Consider the following 23,407-nt stretch of genomic DNA (forward strand, 5'->3'; position numbering starts at 1 on the left):
CCCAAGAAGCCAGGACCCGGCTGTCAGGAATGCACAGTGCCCGAGCCCAGAGGAAGATTAATGACTTTACCCAAAGAAAATAGATAAAATGGCTCCAAAAAAGACAATAAACTCGAGGCAGACTTTGAAAAAGGCTCTGACAGTAACAAATACTGACTGACATTGCATTGTGTTCCCTTTCTAGATGACTCGGAGCTGCCAGGGGAAACACAGATTCATTTAATAAGCGCTTCAGTGAGACAAAGGGGCCGTTGGGGGTTAGGATTGATCTTTGCCGCATGCGTGTGCACACAGCGTTTGTGTGTGTGAAAAGGAATGTCCAAGTTCAGTATCCATCCCTTTGGAAATGCAAGAGCGGGCAGTCATTTCCCAATCTTGTCTCCACGCTTCAGCAAATTTGTCACTAGTAGGTTCTCTCAGCCATGAAAATTCTCCTGCGACCAACAGCTCGGGGCTGAAAGGAAATCAGTTAGGGGACGTAAAACACCTTTAATAAGTTGGACCCCTCATTCAGGAGCCCTTACAGGTCTGTTTCCGGGGAAGGGACGGTCCCTCTTTTACTAGGGCTGCAGTGACCTTTACTGGAAGCGCGCTTGACCAAGGAGCAGACAGGGGAAGCCAGAGCTGCAGAAATGACACTGGCAAGGAGCTTCTGGGAGGGCTGGGAGCTGCGTTGTTTTTATTTTGTTTTCTTCTTCCCAAATTAACATACAAATGCTGCACCATGGAGGCCAGGGACCTGAGTCCTAGGTCCTGTTGACAACACTTAACTCTGTGTGATTTCGAAGGGGTCATTTGCTCTCTGTGGGCCTCACATTGCCCATCAGAGAATTGGAAGGACTGGACTGCACAATGGCTAAGACCCCTTCTAGCTCTGTTGTGGCGGGTCAGCCCTAAGTTGCCTTGTCTCTCACGCCCACACCCCAGCATCGAGGCCTCCTCACCTGTTAGGAGTTTGTCCTGTATTTGTCTCTTGAAGCTCAACACCTCAATAAAGACATGTGCCCTGATATGGATATCTATTACTGTTGTATCTAATGCCCCTTCTCTTTAAGGCAATGCTGCTTTGTGTGTAACACTGGTAGGGTACGGTGCCCAGCCTCCCATCTCAGAAGGGATGGGAGTTGATTCTGTCTCTGTTCCCTGGAAGTTCGGACCGTTGAACTTTCCCATTCAGACACTGGCGTGAGTAGTATGATGACCCTGTGATGGTCAGATTTAGTCCTGGAGCCGCAGGGTTTTCTAATTCCTGACATCTAAAGGCAGGTCACATGGTATCACAGGAGAGCAAAGGTTGCACCCTGGCCCAGCTGCCCTGGTATGACATGGTTCCTAACATCAGCTCTTGGTTCCTGCCCATATTTCAAGCTGATTCTCTAGCCTCACATTGAGTCTCCGAGCCTCCAATAGATTCCTTCTCTGCTTAAAATACCCAGAGTTGGTTTCTGTTGTTCACAACCAAGGACCCTGACTAATACAAACTCTGATCCTGCTGAACTGACAGCTGAGTGCTTTTCCTATTCCTAAAAGTCTTGGAGACTTATAAGCTCTCCCCATTACCTGTTGTAGCAGTCAAGGTTCTTGATTGCAAACAAAAGAACCCTCCCTTGCTGATTTAAGTGAAAAATGTGTTTATTAAAGGATACGGCTACCTGTCGGCTTCTCTGGGAGGCCCTGAATCTAGAAATAGTATGCCACCCTCTAGACTGCTCCCATAGGGTCCTTGCCAGCACCCCCACTGGCACAGAAAGCACAGGTCTCAGGAACAATACTGTACATGGTGTGTCTGCATCAGAAGCTCTGCCATAACTGCCTCTGGATGCTGAATGTCTGTGCCCCTTCCCTGGCCAGATGGACTCCTCCAGACTCCTGCTTCCTAGCATCACTGGCTTCCTAACTAAAGCCTGACACAAGTGCATCTGGTTGGAAGGACCTTAAGTCTGTACTCTGTCCAAGGGAAGCTGGTAAAGCCCAATTTTGACTTCTCTTGAGGAGGCACAGATTTGGAAGGTGAGAAATTATCCAAACATCTTAACATAGGCAACATGTCCAAGAGTGCTGGGTGACCAAGTGGCTTAACAGATATCCTATTGACTATATGTAGTTTGATTCCATTTGTTACAGTGTTAGAAACACCTTGCTTGCATCAGACAAATCCTTCCTAGCGCCTAACCGAATTCCTGCCTGGTGCAAAGCTCTAAATCAGTGGTTCTCAACCTTTCTAATGCCGCGACCCTTTAATACAGTTCCTCATGTTGTGGTGACCCCCAACCATAAAATTATTTTCGTTGCTACTTCATAACTGTAATTTTGCAACTGTTATTAATCGTAATGTAAATATCTGTGTTTTCCGATGGTCTTAGGTGACCCTGCTAGCAGTTCTCAACCTGTGGGTTGCGACCCACAGGTTGAGAACCGCTGCTGTAGAGCCTAAGACCATCAGAAAACACAGATATTTACATTACGATTCATTAACAGTAGCAAAATTATAGTTATGAAGTAGCAACGAAAATAATTTTATGGTTGGGGGTCACCACAACATGAGGAACTGTATTAAAGGGTCACGGCATTAGAAAGGTTGAGAACCACTGCTCTAATTTAACTAGAGACATCAGTATACTGTCTTCCGTGGATTCTACAAGAGAATGCCACCACCTTCCACATGTTTGAGCACTGACAATAAGTCCCCCTTCAATTCCCTTTTACGCTGGTTAAGAAGTAACAATTATTTTCTCCTTCCCTCTTCCCTATGACTCCTTAGAGCTTAGGTCGCCTCTAAAGCCATCCTCTCAACCATTCAGACCTCTCTTCAATTGGTCTACAAGTTCCATTCCTTGTATTATTCCCACCAGATTACATAACTGTTTTCATTTTTCCCTCTTTATGCTGTGAAAAGAGGGAAAAATGAAAACACCCCCACCCCCCGCTTTCTCCAGTTCAGATCCTTAGCTACTTGCTCCAGTGAATAGCATTCATGTCCCCCAGGCTCATCCAACTCGCTAGCCCGTGCTGCTCTGTGGCCAAAGCACAAAGACCTGGTATTATGGGGTATTCAGAGCTAAAAGCACAGCGTCCCTCCCACCCCCTTGTCAATGCATAGCAATAGTGCATACCCAGCTCAGAGGCCACTGAATAACAGGCACTCAAAGAAGATGCAAGGGGACCCACTACTGCTATGGAACGGAACTCTCTCCCAGAGACTTACGCCAGCTGTGTGACCTTAGGCAAGGCACTTCACCTCTCTGACCTTCAGATTCCTCATCTGCGACATTTAGATAATAATTTTACTTAACTGACAGAATTGTTGAGAGGGTTAAATGAGACACACCATCCAAAGTACATAATATATGCCACCTCAGAGGGATGGCATGGAGACCCAAAGTGACTATGGGTGTTAAAACACTGTAAACTGGAAAAAAATCCCACATAATTTCAGAATGTTATTAACATCATAGCCACCAATATTATTTTCACAAACCAAGTAAAAAGGTATGGGTACAACCTTGATTAAATGCACTTTCTGGGAGGGTCCTAGTGGGTTTCCATAAATTGCCCTTAGAAGGAAGAGTGAGCGTGATGCTTAATTGTGTGTTATCTACTTGACTGGCCTAAAGGATGTCCAAATAGCTGGCAAAACATTAGATCTGGGTGTGTCTGTGAGAGTGTTTCTGGAAGAGATTAGCATTTGATCAATTAGCTTGAATCAAGAATGAGCCAATTCCTATAACAAATATATATGTATGTATATATCTTCTTGTTTCTCCAGAAAACTTTGACTAATACAGTGAGTATACCCCCCTCACAGACATTCCCAGAATGGTTGAGCTGCCCTTGAGATTTACAGAAGCAGAGACTGAGGGTACAAGACCTTGCCCCAGGGACAGTGGCAGAGATGGACCTGGAATCTAATGCTCCCGCTCAGTCACCATCACCTTGGCAGAGCAAGGTTTGCACACCGGCCAGAAAGAGCATCCCCGCCCCATCCACACACCCATGCCAGGCTTCCAAGAGGCTCCCCACATCCAAACCACCCAGAAAAGCAAGCCTTTCAGTAGCCGGAGTTGGTGATTCCTTGAAACATGATTTGAAGAGTGAAGGGAATATCCACACCAACAATGCCTCCCCCATCCTCCTGCATGGGTCTGAATCCCCACCCTTCCATTAACCTCTTATAGCAAATTATAAATGAAAACAGCAATTTGAAGGTGAATTCTGGAACTGTTATTATCATCAACACCACGCTGAGAACTAGTCCAGCAGATTGTGCGTGAGAGCAAACATGGGAGTTTGTATGGGGAGTGGGGATGGAGCAGAGTTAAATACAGATAGACAAAAGGCAGACAAATAATGCAAAGAATACTTTTGACATGATAAATAGGATTTTTCTATATCCAAGGCCAGGGTGGGGGCCACTGAGGAATATAGTAGGCTTTCTACGGGGAAAGGGTTAAAGAAAGCCATCCAATAGCTGTCCCTCCTTCCGGGCTCAGCCCAGACAGCCCCTCATCAGGAGATTGAATGAGGCGCCTGCCTTCACAGATTTCATAGCATTCTGAGCCTCCTCATCATAGTACTTCCATCTCACTAGCTGTGAGCTCTTCAAGTGCAAAATTAGGTGCTGTTGCATCCCTGACATGCAGCAATGGGCCTGGCAAAGACTACCGACTGGCTGGTTTTATGGAGGGCACCTCAAGTAGAATCAGCCTGCTGCCTTCATATATTTACAATCCAGACGTGGGGTAAGGTCCTTTAAATCAAAACTACCTCTCCTGAGGTCTAGGATGCTACTGGTCCTCATAATTCTTTTAAATTCAGAGACCACTCATGGAGTGCATTAGCTGGAAGATGAGAAGACCAGAGCCCTCCTCTCTGGTGAGCCCAGGAGCCCAACACTCAGGAACAAAACTCCAAAATTCTAAAGAGGGTGGATAGGTAAGCGTGGCAACCTGTGTGAAGAGGGAGTAGGCTACATGCATATCATGGCACTGGCTTTGCAAAGCTGACCCTCAGTTTTTAATGGGATTACATGTTTCAATTCAATTTTTTAAACAAAACCTTATTTTAAAATTGTTCTTAGTTTTACTTAAATATACAAACAAAACATGTCAGTGGTCCCTATCAAAGAATATATATGCATACATAAATAAAGCATATTGGGGATGGGGGAGGTCTGAGAAGCCCCTGGAGATAAAGGGAAGACAGTGCTCTTGTGTCTCTACTACAGAACTGCCATTTTCTTTTCATTTTTATTTTTAGTATATTTTATTGATTTTTTTACAGAGATGAAGGGGGAGGAAGAGAGAGTTAGAAACATCAATGAGAGAGAAACATCAATCAGCTGCCTCCTGCACACCCTCTACTGGGGATGTGCCTGCAACCAAGGTACATGCCATTGACTGGAATCAAACCCGGGACCCTTGAATCTGCAGGCCAACGCTCTATCCACTGAGCCAAACCGGTTAGGGCCAGAACTGCCATTTTCAAGGATACCCAACCTGCTGCCCAGGTTCACGTCTCCTACTCAAGGTCTTATTATTTGAGTCACACAAAAAAACCTTCCAGGTCCACCATGGAAGCTCACGGCTTTCACCAAGACAGAAGCCAAACAAAGGAAACCTGAAAGCAGAGAGAAAGCACATCACATCCGAACGTGCCCTCCCTTCTGCAATGCCAATTCAGGAAACAGAAAGCTTGCAGGGGAGGCAGGCCAGACGGAGGCTAATATCTCATCTCTCTGTGTTATCTTTTCCACAGTTCGAAAATCAATTAGTAATGAATTTCTCTGGAAACTTCTTAAACAATGTTATTTCATTGAAGATCTGCGCGAGCACCATCAGATTCCAGGTGTGAATTAGGAAATTAGCCTTGTCCTCTTAATCATTTCCTCCTCGGTAACATTACATCAGTCGGCACAACATCTAGTACTGGCTGAGCTGGAGCCGGTAGGAAGCACATAATTTATTTTTCCCCTCCAGTAATGGAAATAAAAACAGGCAGGGTGGGGAAATATGGGCACTTCCTAGAACGGGAGCAGCAGACAAAATAGCCTGGAGAAGTCAGGAAGAGGAGTCTCGGAAGACAGATCTTCACGGCCACTGGGAATAACCTGCCAGCAAGGAGCAAAGAAAGTGGGTAGAGGAAGACGGCCGTGCCTAAGAAAGGGACCAAGAGGTAGACTTGGGGACAACCTCTAGTCCCAGGAGTACCCTCCCCAGGTGAGGCCAGCAAGGGCGCTTTCTCGTGTTGTGTAGCTCCAGGCCCCAGACCTATCCATCTGGATGGGCAGCCTGTGCCATACACAGGTAATAGCCTCCAGAGGCTGTGCTGCCCTGTGAGGAAGCAGGGCAGTCACTGTGGCCGGGCTCCATGCCTGTCCTGACATGGCAGCGTGCCACTGCCTTATTCCCTGCTTCCCTCGACAGAGGAAGAGGAACCCTCATTAATTCAGACTAATTTGCTAGAAGGCCAACCTAATAGGCAAGTAGTAAGATGCTCTTAAAGGATTCCATTTTATCACTTTCATTTACACACAGTAAAAGGAACTAAGTCTGCCTTTGATGAATAGATAAAAATGATTAGCAGTTAGCTCATTAAAGCACATTTTAAAAATAAATTAACTAACACTTTATTGATTGAACAAAATTACATTAAAAGTACCCTGTGCCAGGCAGAGAAAACAACCAAGTCACCACCCCTGTCCTCCGGAAGTGTGCAGTCTAAGTAGGTCAATACCCAGGTCAGTAAATAAATGACTGAACAGAGTCAAACCTGTGTTACTAGAGGTCAGTCAGGAGGGGGTGATGGGAGCATTGAGAAGGGGCACCTTACCCAGAGGGAGAAAGCCAGGCAGCCAGGGCAGGCTTTTGGAAGTGTTACTGGAAGTGGGTCTTGAAAACAGTTACAAGGTAGCCAGAGGTGGGGGGGAGTAAGGAAAGGGGGGAGGGGAGAAGGGAAAGGGATGAGGAACTCATGGCTGTTCCAGGCACTGACATAGTAGCGAGGGGTTTGCAAACCTCATAGTTCACTTATGTCTTGACTTCAGAACAACCTATTCTAGATGAAGACAGAGCCCAAATGACTCCCCCAATTCAGCTGCTAAAGAGAGGAACCAAGGAATGGAATCAAGTCCCATGCACAATCAGGAATCTGATGAAAACCACACACCCTCTTCTCAGGGACACACACACACACACACACACACACACACACACACACACACACACACACATCACAAGTGATTAGATGCCATTCAGAATCCCTAAAGCTGGGATCAGCCCAAAGAGTGCAGCTAAGAGCTCATTCTCTGAGCAGAGCCAGTCTGCTTACATCACCCTACACTATTTGTAGGTAAATGCAGACTTCTAGGCCACTCTGATGGGTCCTCTCTCTAGCAGATAAATGGTCACTGCTCTTCTAAAGCTGTTTACCCCAGTACTGGTGAGCCTCGTGTTTGTGGATGAAGCCAAGGAAACCTTCAGCCCTATAAAATCTAAACAATCTCAGGTTCAACAAGGCTTGGACTGGGGGCCATACCTAACACTGTGTCTGTCCAAAATGGATTCTCAAAATGGACCCTATCGAGAGTTATAGGCTCACGTTTTGGGGGGAGGGGAGGTCTGGGCGGGAGGTTGAGTGAGCAGTTAGGACTGACAGGCTGGAACTCAGTGAGACAGGCAGACAGGTATCTGAGGAAAGAAGCCCTTTAGCTCCTTCTCCCTGCCTCTAGTTTTTACAATATCATAAGCAGTTTCTAGGCTGACCTCCCAAGAGCTGAGACACTGCAAAGAACAATTCTCTCAGCAGCAAAATAAGATTCAGGGTCAGGGCAGGTACATCTTTCTGCTCACCCTCTATGCACAGTGTGGCTCCCTGCCTGGCCCCCAGATGCTTATATATGTAATAAGCAGGTGCTCATTACATATACACTGAAGCAATATATGAATGATGTTCCACATTGACCCATCACAGATTCAAGATCATCTCTGAAAGTGACAAAAAAAGAAAAGAATTGAAAAATAGCTCCTCCCCTTGCTGGTTTCATGTCACCAGAACACATTTTCGGAGGTTCCTCCCCATTGCCTGGGCAGACATGATGCTCCAGGAGGTCTCTTTATGCACCAGCTGCCTTACTGCAGGACAGCCCTCTACCTGCAGTGAGGTCCCTGTGGGCCTTGTCCAGGCTCTGAGGAGGCCAAATGCCCACCCCTCTGATTCCTGGTGAACCAGCAGCCAGCGGGCTCCTCCCACAGTCCCCCGCAACCCAACCCCGGAACTGGTGAGGATATCAACTGGGAAATTGCAGAATTCAAATGATCCCACAGGAAGGAAATCAACATCTCTTAGACACCAAATTCTAGGACCAGAGTAGAAACTGAACATTCTAGAAGCGATAATTGATCTCATTTATCTAAATTTAGAAGGACTGAAAAGGGAAAGAGTAACTATTAAGACATGTTATTTAGAAGATAAGCCTTTAATCAAAGAGATGAGTCAAACCCAAACTCAAACCAAATCTTGCTCAAATCGGGTTTGAAATATAAGTTCCTTTGGGGATAAAAGTCAGACTGTATTTAACTTGAAAATGAATAAGAACTTGCACAAGAAGAATAAATTCCACCAACAAAAATAGGCCATCTGATAACTATGATAACCACCAAAAACCATTAGCTATAAATCTGAAATATTTTGAACAAAAATGATGCCTGTGTGCTCAGAGACTGGCTGAGCAATGAAAATTCACAGGGCTTTGAAATCATCTGGGAAATCAGTCTCGATCAATTAGGTGCCCACCACCTTGCACTGTGGAATCAGCCTGACCCCAGCTCTCCCTGGATGGCTCTTCCAGTTTCTATCGATCGATTCAGTGCTCACCCCAGCTCTCCTCTTGTCATGTCTCTCACCCTCCTCTGCAGGCCCTCCTCAGTCTCCTCAACAGCAAACGGGATTGATAACCCCTCATTTCGCCCCCATCTTAAGTTCAGTTTAGTTTAACAAGTATTTCCTGAATGCCTGCTCTGTGCCTGGGACGTGCAGGTGGTGCAGATGCAAAAGTGATTAAGAAAATGTCCCTGTCTTGCAGAAACCCCACAGGTCACGTGCCAGAGTGAAGATAGGGAGATGTCCATGGTGCTGAAGTAAGGACCCAAGCCTGAGGATTGGAGGAAACAAGTCAAAGAACTAGAGTTTGAAGGTGAAGAAGAGGGAGAGGGACATTTGACTTGGAAGGAAAAACAGGAGGACAGAGAAGCAGGACATACTCTAGTGAGAGTGAAGAGCACAGAAATGTGGTCGGCAGGGAATGGCAGGCGATGAGGCAGTGGGAAGGCACCAGGCTGAAGAGCTGGGCTAAGCATTCAAACTTTACCTGTACGTGGAGGAGCACCATTTAGAGTTTCCAATATGCAAGTGACTTCGTCATTTTGGAACAGTCATTTTTTTTCCACAAAAGGATGATATGAAGATAAAATGAAGTAAATAGAAGAAAATAAGGGTGCAGCCAAAAACACTAAAAAGCCATCATGAAATGTACTGCATAAGTGGCCTCAGGTAAGGACAATGACCCCTGTTAATAGTGGCCCAGGGCATAGCCAGATGGGGCGCTCTGTGGACTCAGTAAGAAGCTGAGTTCCTCCCAGCACTTCTATCTTCATTCAAACTTACAGCCACTGCGAATCCACTGCAGACTCCTGCCCCTGCATATACCTTCATACTGAGTTGACCATTTGGTAATCTGTGCCTGGTGCAGTTCATGGGGTGAACTTGGTGCTCCCCACCAATTCTTAGCTCATCTTCATAAAGTTCAGAAGGATGACACTTCTTATGTGCTGTCAAAGACACCTGAAGTGGGAGGGGTCCAGGAACTATAAGAGTCTGGCCCAGCCTGGGCACCTCTATACATGCACACAATTTGATTCTCAAATCGGGCCTGGCTAACCACCTGTCATAAGGAAATTCTAAGTTCTGTGTTAGTCAATATTTCTACTCATGGAGCATCTGGAAATTGTACATCTTCCCAGATATAAGGTTCAGGGGTGAGAAATAGAGCAGTCACACAAACACAGCTTTTGATACTACAAAATCTCTGTATCTTTAACCCTCTCAAGTTTTCTTCATAACACTTATCACAATGTGATGATAAATTATGTGTCTGTGTGTTTGCTCATTGTCTATCTCTCAACCTATATTAGAAGGAAAAGCTTCTTCCTATTCACTGCAATATCCTCAGAGGCTAGCACAGTGCCTAGTCAAAATAAAATCTCAATAAACGTATGAGGAGTAAATGAGTGGATAATAGTACACCCATCTTCCACGAACAAGCTCAATTTTATAAAAACTGTTCACTGCTTCTTAGAATGAGGAAATAGTACAGATTGGGGGAAATATGAATGACTGACAGATTTATTTATTGTATTCATTTCATTAAGTCAAAAACCATTTCTTGAGAACCCATGATATTCCCAGCATTTAAAATATCTTCAAAATTTATGTGTGGGTTTAAAAAAATACTCAGATGGTTTAAAACAAAGAGAAGGAATATTTAGGAAATCTATAGCCTTCAAAATAGGAGGTCCAAACTCATGCATCCTGGAATGTGAAGGGATTTCACCAAAATTACTTGCTCAACCATAATAGCACATGTGGGAAAGAAAGATGAAAGCTATCGATTGCCATAAATAGCTCTCCAAATCCTTTCTTTCGTGATATCAATCATTTCAAAATAACCGCAAAATTAGGACAAAGTCCCTAGTCAGTACAGAGGATACAGTGACTTTTAAAGAACTAAAATGCCAGGCAGAATTGAGAGTTTTCAACCTGAATACCAAATAGGAAGGTGGTGGGAGGACTATTGACGGAATGCATGCAGTTATAAGAAAAGCATTTGATATAGTGGTATAAAGTGTTACACTCAAAATTAATTCAAATTGGCTTAGTAAGGAGTGCTGCCACATAAATTTAAAACTGGCTCAAAGTCTGCAAACAAAGGGTAATGACAAATGAAAATGTATGGAGTCGGGGGGGAGGCAGGGTGCATGGGGTCATCTTTATTAATGATCTGAAAAAGGGAGAGTAAACAGCATGTTAATGAAACTTGCAAATGATGCTAATTTGGGAGGTGTTGCTCTGATCACTGTGGACAGAGAGGGAATGTAAATGAACCTTAAGTGGTAATAAATATGAAGAGGAAACCACAGCATGAGATTCAAGTGGGAAAACACAAGCTGTGCCCAATGCAATGACTCACCCACTCCCACCCCAGAGCTCTCTGCCCCTTGCATTTGTGGGACGGGGATGGGGAGGACAAGAATATAACCCTAGCTCAGAAACTTGTAATCTAACAACGTATCCCTTGCTTGTGCCATTTTCTCTCACGTGTCCTTTAACGTTCTGCAAAAGGCTTTTCCTGGATTCAGAGCAAGAGTGGCGCTCGCCCTTGGATGACGGGGACCCATAAATTACAGTGAGGAGAGGCTGTTAAAAGAAAATAACCAAATAGTGAGGGGAATGGGGAAGTTGATTTACGAGAAATGACCCAAAGGGGTAGACATCTGTTAATTGATGGCTAAGTGGTAACATGATAGTGACCTGCTGAGATCATTCCATGACAAATAACCAAGGGAGAGAAATATTTAGTACCATACAAGGAACTTCTTTCTGCCTGCCAGCAGTGCCTCTCTTGAGTCTCACCAGCACAGGTCTGCTGGCTTTCCCTCTGAGCAGCCCACATTCCGGGCCCTCCTCACCCCACCCCTGCCCCCACCAGCGCTGCAGGTGATGCCCTCTTCACTTTCACCCCTGACCTGATCGATAGTGTGAGTGCAGGGACCAGAGGGAGCTCAAGGAGGGCACAGCCACACTGGAGTGACACCAAACCCCACAGGAAGGTATGGGAGACGCCGTCTCAAGTGCCTGCCTCTTCTCAAACAAGCCTCATCCCACTGCAAGAAAATGAATGTGATAGCTCTATGCAAATCTATGATTATATGTAAATATGAGTGTTGATACTGTTTATTTCCCTAGCATGTTCAGCCACCCAGATTTATGACTTTCAGCCAGAGATCTGTCTGGGGCTGTGCCAGGGATAGCTTGTAGATGGAAACTGTATCAGAAATGTCTCAAGCATCAGCTCAACTAAGAATCCTAGGAAGTCAAAGTGGGAGGAAGTTTAGAGTCTGTTGGTCCCACTTCCTTATTTTACACATGAGGACACAGAACTTAGTAAAAGTTTGTTGAACACATTTGCATGAAGAGAGGCTGCCCAAGTCACATTGCATCATCCTATATAATAAAAGGCTAATATGCAAATTGACTGAACAGTGGAATGACCAGTCGCTATGACACGCAGTGACCACCAGGGGGCAGACGCTCAATGCAGGAGCTGCCCCCTGGTGATCAGTGCACTCCCACAGGGTGAGCACCACTCAGCCAGAAGCTGGGCTCATGGCTGGTGAGCACAGCGGCGTGGCGGGAGCCTCTCCCACCTCCGCAGCAGTGCTAAGTATGTCCGACTGACGGCTTAGGCCCGCTCCCCATTGGGAGTCAGTCAGACATCCCCTGAGAGCTCCCGGACTGCAAGAGGGTGCAGGCTGGGCTGAGGGACCCCTCACCCCCTAGTGCAGGAATTTCGTGTACCAGGCCTCTAGTTTTATCAATAACAATATTAGCTAACACAGTGGTGGGCAAACTGCAGCTCACGAGCCACATGTGGCTCTTTGGCCCCTTGAGTGTTCTAACACCACTTCTTCAAAATAGACTCGCCCAGGCCGAAAACCGACTTCTGCACATGGACCACGAAGTTTCAATCGCACTGTACATGCGCGCCCACACATGGTATTTTGTGGAAGAGCCACACTCAAGGGGCCAAAGAGCCACATGTGGCTCGCGAGCTGCAGTTTGCCGACCACTGAGCTAACATATCTCTCAATGCACATTTTGGAGAAGATAAAATGAGGCCAGACTGGTTCAACTCTTGCTCAAGGCCTCAGAGCTGGGGTGCGCTGCCTTGAGTTGGATCCCAACCAGGATGTCTCAGCACACCCAAGCCCCACCTCATCCGATAGGTCAGTACCTGAGCCTAGAAAGGATACAGACACTTGGACTGTTGACACCGGCTGTCTCACAGTTCAAGGTCTCGAACACTTCTCTTTGGTGTACTAATCCAAACCTGGGCCAAGACCCAGGAGCCATTCTAAACTTCCAAATTGGTAGTGGCTTTATACTTTCAGACAGCAGCCTTGCAAGTCAATACGGAATTTCATGTTTCTTTAAATATCTGCCCCAGAATTTGCATTGGATCTGTAAGAAACTGAGAGAAGAAGCCTGCATTCCAGATAGGGAATCTGCTATGGCCAGGGCTTCCTTTTACATAGCCATTCTGCTGGGTCTGCGCATACGCTCCAGGGCCCTCCAGGAAGTCAGTGACAAACCAGGGAGATGGTGTTGCAATTCCAGAATTCCCAAAACATAGCCATCCTCTACAGTGAACTCTGGGATTTCAGAACATCCACTGAAGACCCTAGTGATGGTCCCATGGAGCCAGCTGTGCAGCAGAATCTATTATGGTCAGAAATATAACCCAGAAGCACACTGATCCCATACGGGCGTCTGCACCCAGATCAGAGCGTCAGTCACTCTCTGGTAGCAAGGCCCCAAGTCAAGCCAGTGAGGACAGTGGAGGCAGAAGGCCTGGAGTAGCATTTATTAGCCTTCTCTGGGGTGTGAAGGAAAAGCAACTTTGAACTCTGGGTGCTCCATGACATGAGTCAAGGTTAACAGCATCCTCAGCCCTGGAACTAAGGATGGGTTTGAGAACAGCCACCCCACTGCAAAGCTCCCAACCTCATCCGCCTCACCTCCCCTTGGCTTGGCCTCAACAGAGATCCCTAAAATGAGGCTGACATTTTATCGGAAATCATTCAAGTTCCAGGGCTCCTCCTGAAATGTACCCAAGGTCATCTCACCATTAAGTGCTGCAATTTCCAGCCAATAGCTTTAGACCTTGGCACAGGTATCAGTACCTACTGGGAATCTAAATAAATGCTGAGTGAGTGAATGGGTGGTTGAAATAGACATTCATCCATCATCTGACCTTAAGAGGGGCATGTGATCTTGACTATCACTACTGCATCTCTTATCCATACATCCTCCTCTCTTTATCCCAGGTAAGGATGCCCCTGAGGTCAGATGCTTCAGTGGTCAGGGGTGCGTGCATCACAAGGAATTCCCCAAGGCCTCATGATTGGAAAACACTGGTTGGGTGCAAAAGTCAAGTGCTGCCAGTTATTCCCTATTTGATTCTAGGCAGGTCACTGCCCCTCTCTGAGCCTCAGGCTTCTCTCCTATAAGTTGGAGAAGGCACTGGAAAGACATACGGTTTCTACAATCCCTGATACACTGTGGGTGCTCCACTCATGTCTGGTCCTTTCTCAGATGTCTCTCTTTTGGAGATTGAAAACCTGTTCCATGCCCCATCTCAGGGCTCATCGCTGGTTATAAGTTGACAAGTGGAAACTGGCCACAGAAGCTGAGCTGAGACCTTTCTGGAGATATGGGAGTGGTGGGGTGGGTGGGACCTCCAGTATGGCAGCTATGAGTAGAATTCTTTATGTCTCCCAGGGCTAAATGATCAGCACAACTCTCATCTCATCATCCCGCCTAGGCACCTGGACTCTAAAGTGAAAAGAACCTTGAACTAGAGGATCAGGTCAGTATAGCACTTGCCTCTCACAATGATTGTGAAGATTAAATGAGACACTATGTGTAAAGCATTGTGCACATTGTGAATGATCAACAAACATAGCTTACACTATTTCCTTTCCAACTTCATTTCCACGATGCACTTTCTCCAAATCTCTCCTCTGTTCTTCCCAGCACTCTTGGCCCTCTATTCTTATGTGTTGTACAACTGCTGTAGCAGCATCTGTCTCCCTCTTTGGAGCCCTTAGACCTGAGGTCAAGGGTAACCCCTGGCTCCTCTGTGTGTCCCAGGTCCAGCCCAAAGCTTGGCACCAGGTGGTACTCAGCAAGTGAAGGAGATGCTCTTTCTTGTGCCTGTCCTGCTTCCCACCCGCTTTCCTATTTTTCATACCAGAGGAAGGTGGAGGTCACAGAGGAGGAAAGAGAACTGACATTTTGGTGCACATCTTTGGTGGACAAGACACTGTACTTGCTGGATGCTTTATTTCCTCTCACTCCATGCTGGGGTAAAGGGACTTATGACCGATGACTTCATTACAACCCTTGACCTAGAGACGCTTAAAACCTGCAGCATGACCAGAGAAGATGCATGGACAGCAAATACCCTTCTGGCGGCACGAAATCTCAATTCACAAATTTGGGGATATAGGAAATTGTACCCTACTTTCTGCAATTTAATTTAATTTCTAACTTTTCCACCAGGTTAGTCAGATTAGGTTAGGTTTTGCTGCCAGAAATAAATGAACCCTGAATCTCAGTGGCTTACTTCTCATTTATGTTACACGACTAACACAGGTGAGCTGGAGAATGTGCTCTCTGTGGTCACTCAGGGACCCAGGCATCTGGGTCTCTGCCATCTCAACATATGGTGGGAGAAGTAAAAGGCTGGAGGGCGACACAGGGGCTTTCCCCTGCCTAAGCATGGGAGTGACCCACATCACCGCCACTTACAGCTCACCAGTTACTTAGCTGGCCTTAAAGGCAAGAGGCTGCCCTAATTGGTTTGGCTCAGTGGATAGAGTATCGGCCTGCAGACTGAAGGGTCCCAGGTTCAATTCCGGGCAAGGGCATGTACCTTGGTCGCAGGCACATCCCCAGTAGGGGGTGTGCAGGAGGCAGCTGAATGATGTTTCTCTCTCATCGATGTTTCTAACTCTCTATTCCTCTCCCTTCCTCTCTATAAAAAATCAATAAAATATATTTTTAAAAAAAAAAGGCAAGAGGCTTGGAAGTGTGCTCCTATGTGCTCAGGAGGAGAATGAGACAGGATTTGGTCTCTCTGACATGAAGTAAACCTCAGTCCCTGGGACTATTTCCCACTTCTGCAGATTGTAACACATTTCTTTCTAAATTCTTTCCCTGTGCCAAGATATTGAAGGGGGGATTGCCACCTGGCCCTCGAACATCTGTATACACCAGCGACCAGTGAGATGGCTCTTGTTCCTATCCATGTGGCCCCTCATGACTTGCAGTTCTCTATTTCTGTTGCAAGCATGGCATATGAGCCTCTTCCTAAACTGTGGCCGGTCATCCCATCTGCACCACACAGCCCCATTCACTGAGACCTCACTGCCTCACCAAGGCGGGTCAGGATTTTGGGTCTTTGTTATTCTGGGTTTCATCAGCCTCTTTCCCCTCCCATTCCCCAGCCCGAGGGAGTAAGCTCTAGTCTGAGGTTGGGGATGGGGAGCGTGGCCCCTTGTGTTTTTTCAAGAGACTTTTTAATCTATTCTCTCCCTTTAAGAATTAGGCTTCTAAAACAAAATCCTAGAAGGGAATTGTCTTGGTGACTTCTGCCTTTTTCTGTCTTACACTTTCCTTAAGGTGATGAATATAGAGCCAGTATGAATAGGGGAGGTGTAAGATGAAAAAAAAGGCATAAATTAGAATCTAAAAATCTTTAATATATTTTATTCATTTCAGAGAGGAAGGGAGACAGAGAGGAGAAGAGAGACAGAGAAATATCAATGATGAGAGAATCATTGATCAGCTGACTCCTACATGCCCACCACTGGTGATCAAACCCGCAACCCGGGCATATGCCCTGACTGGGACGCTCAACCACTGAACCACCCCAGCTGGGCTAGAATCTAAAAATCTTATCCAGACATACATGCAAACAGTACCTTCCTGGGCTTACAAAAGAGAGGCACTACTGCACAGCTCCGGCTCAGTTTTAGGAGAGGATGAACATATACCCATCTGCCCCTGTGCCTGCCCATCCACCAGTGACCAGAGGCACATTTCAGCATGGTGGTTCCAAGGAGTCTTAGACCCACAGATAATGGGAAACTCAGAGCTCCCATCACCAACGAATAGAACAGAAAACACACAGCACTGACCCCAAAAGCTGGGGGCTCAGAACACAAAGCCCAGTTCTCCCAGGAGCATCACCAGCAGCAGAATCCACCACACAGAGACCTCAGGGGTGTGAGCTCAGCTCCTCTGCTCAGAAAGGGTGAGGTTTCAGCTGACACACAACAGCAGAGTTCCAAAGGAGGGGGTTTGAGGCAAGGCACAGAGTCAGGAGAGAGGGACCCCCAGCCAGAAAGCCTTCTAGCTCCTTGGTCCCAAAGACCAGCCCTCCTTTGAGAGGAAAAGGTGGCCTCCTGCCCGCAGTGTCTCATGGCTGCCCATCAGCGGGCCTTTTTGGTACTGATTTTTTCCCACAGGCCTGGAAAAGGAATGACTAAATGTGCAGCCACGGAGCTATTTCAGCTAAATCTAGTCTGTTATCCTCAGAGGAATTCAATTTCTTTAAAATTCACCTTGGATGGTTTAAATTCCCAGATCTGTTTTATTGTTGGCATGGGGTTCTGGGTGTGGCCGTGGCTTTTAATGTTGCTGTGTTTATTTTAAACTCGCCACTGGCTTTCATGTGGATTTAAATTGAATCACTCTGCCCAGCAGTGCTCCTCTTTATTGTTTAAAAGCTGATCACATCTCTTTCTGAAAAGCACAGCACACTTGTTACCTTGCTACGAAGCAGCCACAATTTACGGGGCTGAAAATCAATATATGATTGAATCCAGCTCGTGCTCCTCTCTGGAAGCCTTATAGCCTCTCAACTGACGGCCTCACATCACTGTCCCACCCAGGCATTTACCTTCAAAATCTGGAGGGAAAAGAATCCATTTTCCAATGAATGAAAAGAACACTAAAGAAATGATTTCAAACACCAAAGAGAGATTCAGCATTACTTGGGAGCTGAGCAGACAATCCTGGGGCAAGATAATAAATGACAAGTTTCAAACTAACCCAGAGGTCTATTCTATATAACTCAGCTAGCTGAAAGAGCCGTTGTCTGGAACTCACTATGAATTGGCTTTAAAGGTGTTCTGTCTCGTCTGCGTTTTTAAATACATGATCTGGAAGAATTAGCATCCCATCTATGGAGACAGCCTTCTGGAATCCACCCAGTATAGAAAATGGAGCTGCAAGAACCACTGCTCCCTCCTTCGGCCATGACTTTCAGAAAGGGGGAAGAAGAAATTGGGCTGTCATCACCTGAGTAGCCCCAGCATCAGGAGACAGCCCCAAAGTCAGGCCAATTCATTGTTCCCAGTCCTACTTTCACTGCATGGGGTGGGGGTGGAGGGTGTTGTGCAACAGAAGAGCAAGACTGGGGAGCTGCCAAATTTGACTCTTTTTTTTATATACATGTGCTGAGCCTAGAAAAGGTCTGATGGAAATGGTTTTACTCCATCTCCCTCTGTAGGATGGGAGCATTCCTGTGTGGTCAGGCAGGCAGAATACAAAGTGTATTTCAAGGACATTGGACCAGCCCAGCCGGTGTGGCTCAGTGGTTGAGCATCAACCCATGAACCAGGAGGTCACAATTTGATTCCCGGTCAGGACACATGCCCAGGTTGCAGGCTCAATCCCCAATGTGGGGCGTGCAAGAGTCAGCCGATCAATGATTCTCTCTCATCATTGATGTTTCTATCTCTCTCTCCCTCTCGGTTCCTCTCTAAAAGCAATAAAAATATATTAAAAAGAAAAAAAACAAAAGGACATTGAACCAATGTGCTTCATTTCTGGGTAATGAAGCCAAAAAAGACAACAATGCATGAGGAGATTTCTTGAAGACATCTGACTTTGGAATGTGTGTGCTAAGGTTGGGACAGGCAGAGGGAGAATTTAACTCAGGATGGCAAATACGGTCAAAGGCCAAGTAGAGAGCCAGTGTGTTCAGTAGATAACATGATGAAAATGCAGAAGCTGATGTCTAATTCCTGCATGGTATTTCATGACTTGTATGCCTAATATAACTGCTGTTCAATTTATACTTTTTCACTCTTCTTTTTTACATGTAAAATCAAAGAGGAGTTCTAGTGAGAGTCAGTATATCTGACAGGGCTTGAAGAGGACATTAAGATTTTTACCACCTAGAGAGAGATCACCATGTGGAGATGATTACTTCAAATTGCCTATAGGTTGTCCAAGTTGGGTAGATGGAGCAGGCAGACATAATGGTGGACTCATAACTCATAATGGATGAGTTAGTTGGGAAAGGAAAGAAACAGGGAGCCATTGGGGGGCCTTCGGGGGGATGAAGTTTATATAAGAGAAAAATGATCTGGCAAGTAAAAAGCCAACTAAGATTTTTCAAATTTCATATACTACAGCTGAGCCCATGCCTGGAAGAGAATGGCCATCCTCTCTGACACAAACACTAAGGGGGGCCTGTATTTATGCTGGCAGATTGAGCAAGCACTGTAACCCTCTATCCCTTAGCTAAATGGGCAGAGATGATAAACATACATTGGGGGAGGGGGGTTATAAACGCAATGCCTAGGAAGGTGCATATCCACAAGCCAACTATTAAGAGGGTTTAAGCCAAAAAACAAGATGGTAGCCCACAGAATAAAGGGGGCCAAAACCACCTCATCATGAGGGTATAAGTTTGGAGATATGCCATTATAGGCATGACTCCTGCATGGAGTCAGAAGCTAGAGCCATTTAGACCTATAAGACAAGGGGATGAAATCATGCCTCACAAAGCCACCCCTATGAACAAGGAATGGAACAGATTTCTCCACACAGGTAGGTAACCACCTTAGTGATCCTTGCAAGTCTGGACAAGATCAATCCCCCCAAAAAATGTCATCCACCCTAGACATTTGACAATGAATACATAGAAGAACCCTGTGTACCAAGCATACCAAGCATCTTAATACACCTTAAACCCTTCAGGCCCTTTTACTTCTCCCTTTCTTCCCACTGCCTGGAATCTTATGAAAAAAGCCTTGCTCTTTCCCTGCCTAGTAAGCCTTTCCCCTCCTGAGAACATAACCTCTTTTTATTAGCATACCTCCATCCCCCTGGGCAGAGTAAGATGGACAAATGACTACCTACAGACCCGATTGGTAGATGGATTGAAAAGCTGGAATTGGCCTCAGGGTACCTCTTCTTGTGAGATTGGAGTTAGAGCTAAGACAGTGAAAGAAATGGAGAGAGATGGAGGGAGGGAAGGAGGGAGGGAGAGAGGAAAGGAGGGAGGGAGGGAGGGAGAGAGAGAGATAGAGAGAGAGAGAGAGAAAGACTTTTAAGAAAAAGATAGTCTCAATAACATTATTTGAACCCCTTGTTCCAGCCATGCCTGAAACCATCCCTTCTTCCTTATGACATGAGATGATACAATTTTTTTTCTCATGTTAGTTTGAATTAAGTTTATGTCACTTTCAACTGAAAAAGTCCCAGCAAATACAAGTTCTCCACCCTTTCTTCTCCCTCTTTCTTCACCTAGAAGTCTGCTGCCTTTTAAATCCAAAGGAAAACTCTACTTTCCCTGTCATGTTCCAGAGGTGTGCTGGTCAACTGGCTCTAAAAAAAGTAAGGAAGAAAGAGAGGAAAGGGAGGAAGGGAGGGAGGGAGGCCGGCTGGTTTTGGTAGTGTTTGCGGATTTCCATGATGTAAACACTCCCACCGTGGCTAAGTTCAAGCTACCAATATAAAGTTACTGAACACAGAGAAAAGATGCTCAGAATCAGAGTAAACTCCATCACATCTCCAGATCCTGATGGCAGAACTGGATATAAGTATGGCAGCTATAGGAGTTGCCTGACCTTGACAGCACACACTAGGTACAAAAGTCTCTGAGGACTACATGGCCTGAATACCCAGCCAAGCCCACTTGTCCTTGTTCCGTTTTCTCAGCTGACCTCTCCTTCCACCAACCTCATCTATGCTCCAACAGGGCAGTGTCCCTGCTACCCCAGCACACACACTGTGTATCATAATAAAAAATCACAGTGCTCAATTGTGAGCTCCTCAAGGACAAGAATTATGTGTACTTCATCCTTGTCCCCTTGGGGCTGGACTTATAGAAGCTGCCAGTAACAACCCGTGGAATGAGGCAGGTAGCTCCAGTGGCAACAAGTGAAGATAGAGAAGGCCTGTGGGTGTTTGAAGACATGGGAGTTGCTAATGAAAAGGAAAATACTGGGAAATATTTTTAAACTCTGGAAAAGAAAGGAAGCAAGGTGCTTCAGGGTTTAGGAGAGACCACAGAAAGAGGCAGGACAGGCATTTTGGAAGGGATTGATGAGAATCTGGACACTGGAACAGAAGTGTGCCATGGGGAGGAGAGGGGAAATACAGAAAACCGTGTCCCCTTCTCCATGGGAGGTCAAAGACAGGGAGAGGGAGGCAGAGGGGAGGGGCTGGGAGCAGGACATCAGGTCCCGAGGAGCTGCAAGGATTCAAGACAGACAGAGGAAAGTTTGGGCCCAGCTGAGGCTGAGCAACTTAAAATTCAGTTGTTCCCACATGTATGGTTCTGCACCGTGTTCAACTTCATGACTTGCAGCCAGGACTCACGAACCATACTTAAAGCTGCAATTACTCTCTGAGAATAAAGGGCTAAGCAGTTATCTGCCTCTTATCTGTCTCTTCCACAAACACATCTCATTCTCCTGATTTACTTTTCCAGGGCTCCGCCTGAAGATACTTCTGGAGCAAGTACTCGGGGTGGCCGGGCCCAGCCAGCGGGGGCTGCAGGGGAGAATTAAACTCAGCCAACTGCAACAGGCCAGGAGTTACATCGCGTTGCCCTGACAACTAATGCACAGAGCTAGGGAGAGATAGATGGAGATAGCTGAGGTGAATGGGTAATAAAATCCCAGTTAAAGGCTGGGTTTTCTCCCCTTCATTTCTGCTGATATAAACATGAGAAAAAAAAGGAAAAGATAATTGGAAGGCAGATTCCCTGAGAGACACGTCAGGCCATCGCTGAAGAGGCCCTCGGCTACACTGAGGGTCGAACCAGGCCATATCTAGGGCCTCAAAGGTCCTGCTCAGATTGAAACAAACCAAAATATTGGGAAGGCAAGATCCAAGCTTTTACTGATCACCTGTTATATGTAGAATATGGCCTAAAAAGTAGAGGATATAAACAAGAAGCTTCAAGAGATAGTATAAGGCCCTGGCCCTTCAGCCTCAAACCTCATCTCTGACATTTACTGCCCGAGGAACCTGGGGCCAAATACCAGGTAGCAGCCCAAGTCTGGTGTGGAATGGAGATAACAGTCCTTGTCAAGGAAATAATGAGTGTAAAGGAGGTAGCATAGTCCTTGCTTGTGGCAGGCACTGAATGAATGGCAGCCCATAATAACAGCTGACATCTCTGAGCCCCTACTTGACGCAAACACCATTCTCAATGCTTTACACATGTATCTTCATAACAATCCTGTGGGACAGCTACTGATATGTACCCATTTTACAGATGAGGAAGAAGGCACAGAGAAGTTAGGTAACCTGCCCAAGATGCCACAAGTGGTAAGTGGTCAAGCCAGGGCTTGCAACCACATCAGCAAAGTAGACAAGTCATTGAGGATGGAGGCACAAAAAGGATATTAACAGGCTATTTATGTGTCTTTCATACACACACACACACAAATAATAGTTCTGGAAGGATACACAATTGAAAAACTCTGACACTGTTTGCTTCTGGGGAAGAGAAAGGCAAAGAAGGGAGGATTTATACTGTATATTTACTGTGGATTTTGAACCACAGGAAAGGACTGCCTGTTTTTAAAATGAATAAATTGAATTTAAAAACAGAGGAGCAGAGCAGGAGAAGCCACTTTCAATCTATTTATTTCAAGCATTCACTGAATGTGAAAGAACGGGCTCCTGTTCTCCAGTCTCTGACATGATAGTGGAGGAAGCCCATGGACAGGTGATAAATATCTATGCATGTGAGTATAATGTGCTGCACAGGCCCTGAGGAGGAAGTGAGAAATTCTGCATAAAGAAAGGAAGTCTGGGAGAAGGAATTTCTAAAATGAGATCTTTCCAGAACCCAGGTCTCTGAGTCAAATCATAGCTGATGCCCCGTTGTCGCCAGGCTCTGTGCTAGGCCCTCCACACAGAGGACCCAACTGGATTATGCAACATCCTTTGGAGGTGGGTACCATTATTATCACCTCCCTTTCCCAGGTGCAGAATTGAGATTTAAAGAGATTGAGTAACTGCCCAAGGGCAGGCAGCTGAGTCCCAGAGCTGGGATTTGCAGGAGTCTTCACCAAAAATGACTGCCCCTACACCCCTAATCCTCTGGCGGCACCTCCTAAAGAGACTGAGGGAAATGAGTGGTACTGAGGTGGCCCATGAAGGCAGATGTGTTTCCTGCTGACAGTCTAGGCAGCAGACGGGTTGTAGCCAGGCACACTGTTAGAGGGGACACCAGGTAGAGGGTCACTCCAGTCCC

Source organism: Cnephaeus nilssonii (genome assembly GCF_951640355.1).
Source record: "Cnephaeus nilssonii genome assembly, chromosome: 17".
NCBI classification, from domain to species: Eukaryota; Metazoa; Chordata; class Mammalia; order Chiroptera; family Vespertilionidae; genus Cnephaeus; species Cnephaeus nilssonii.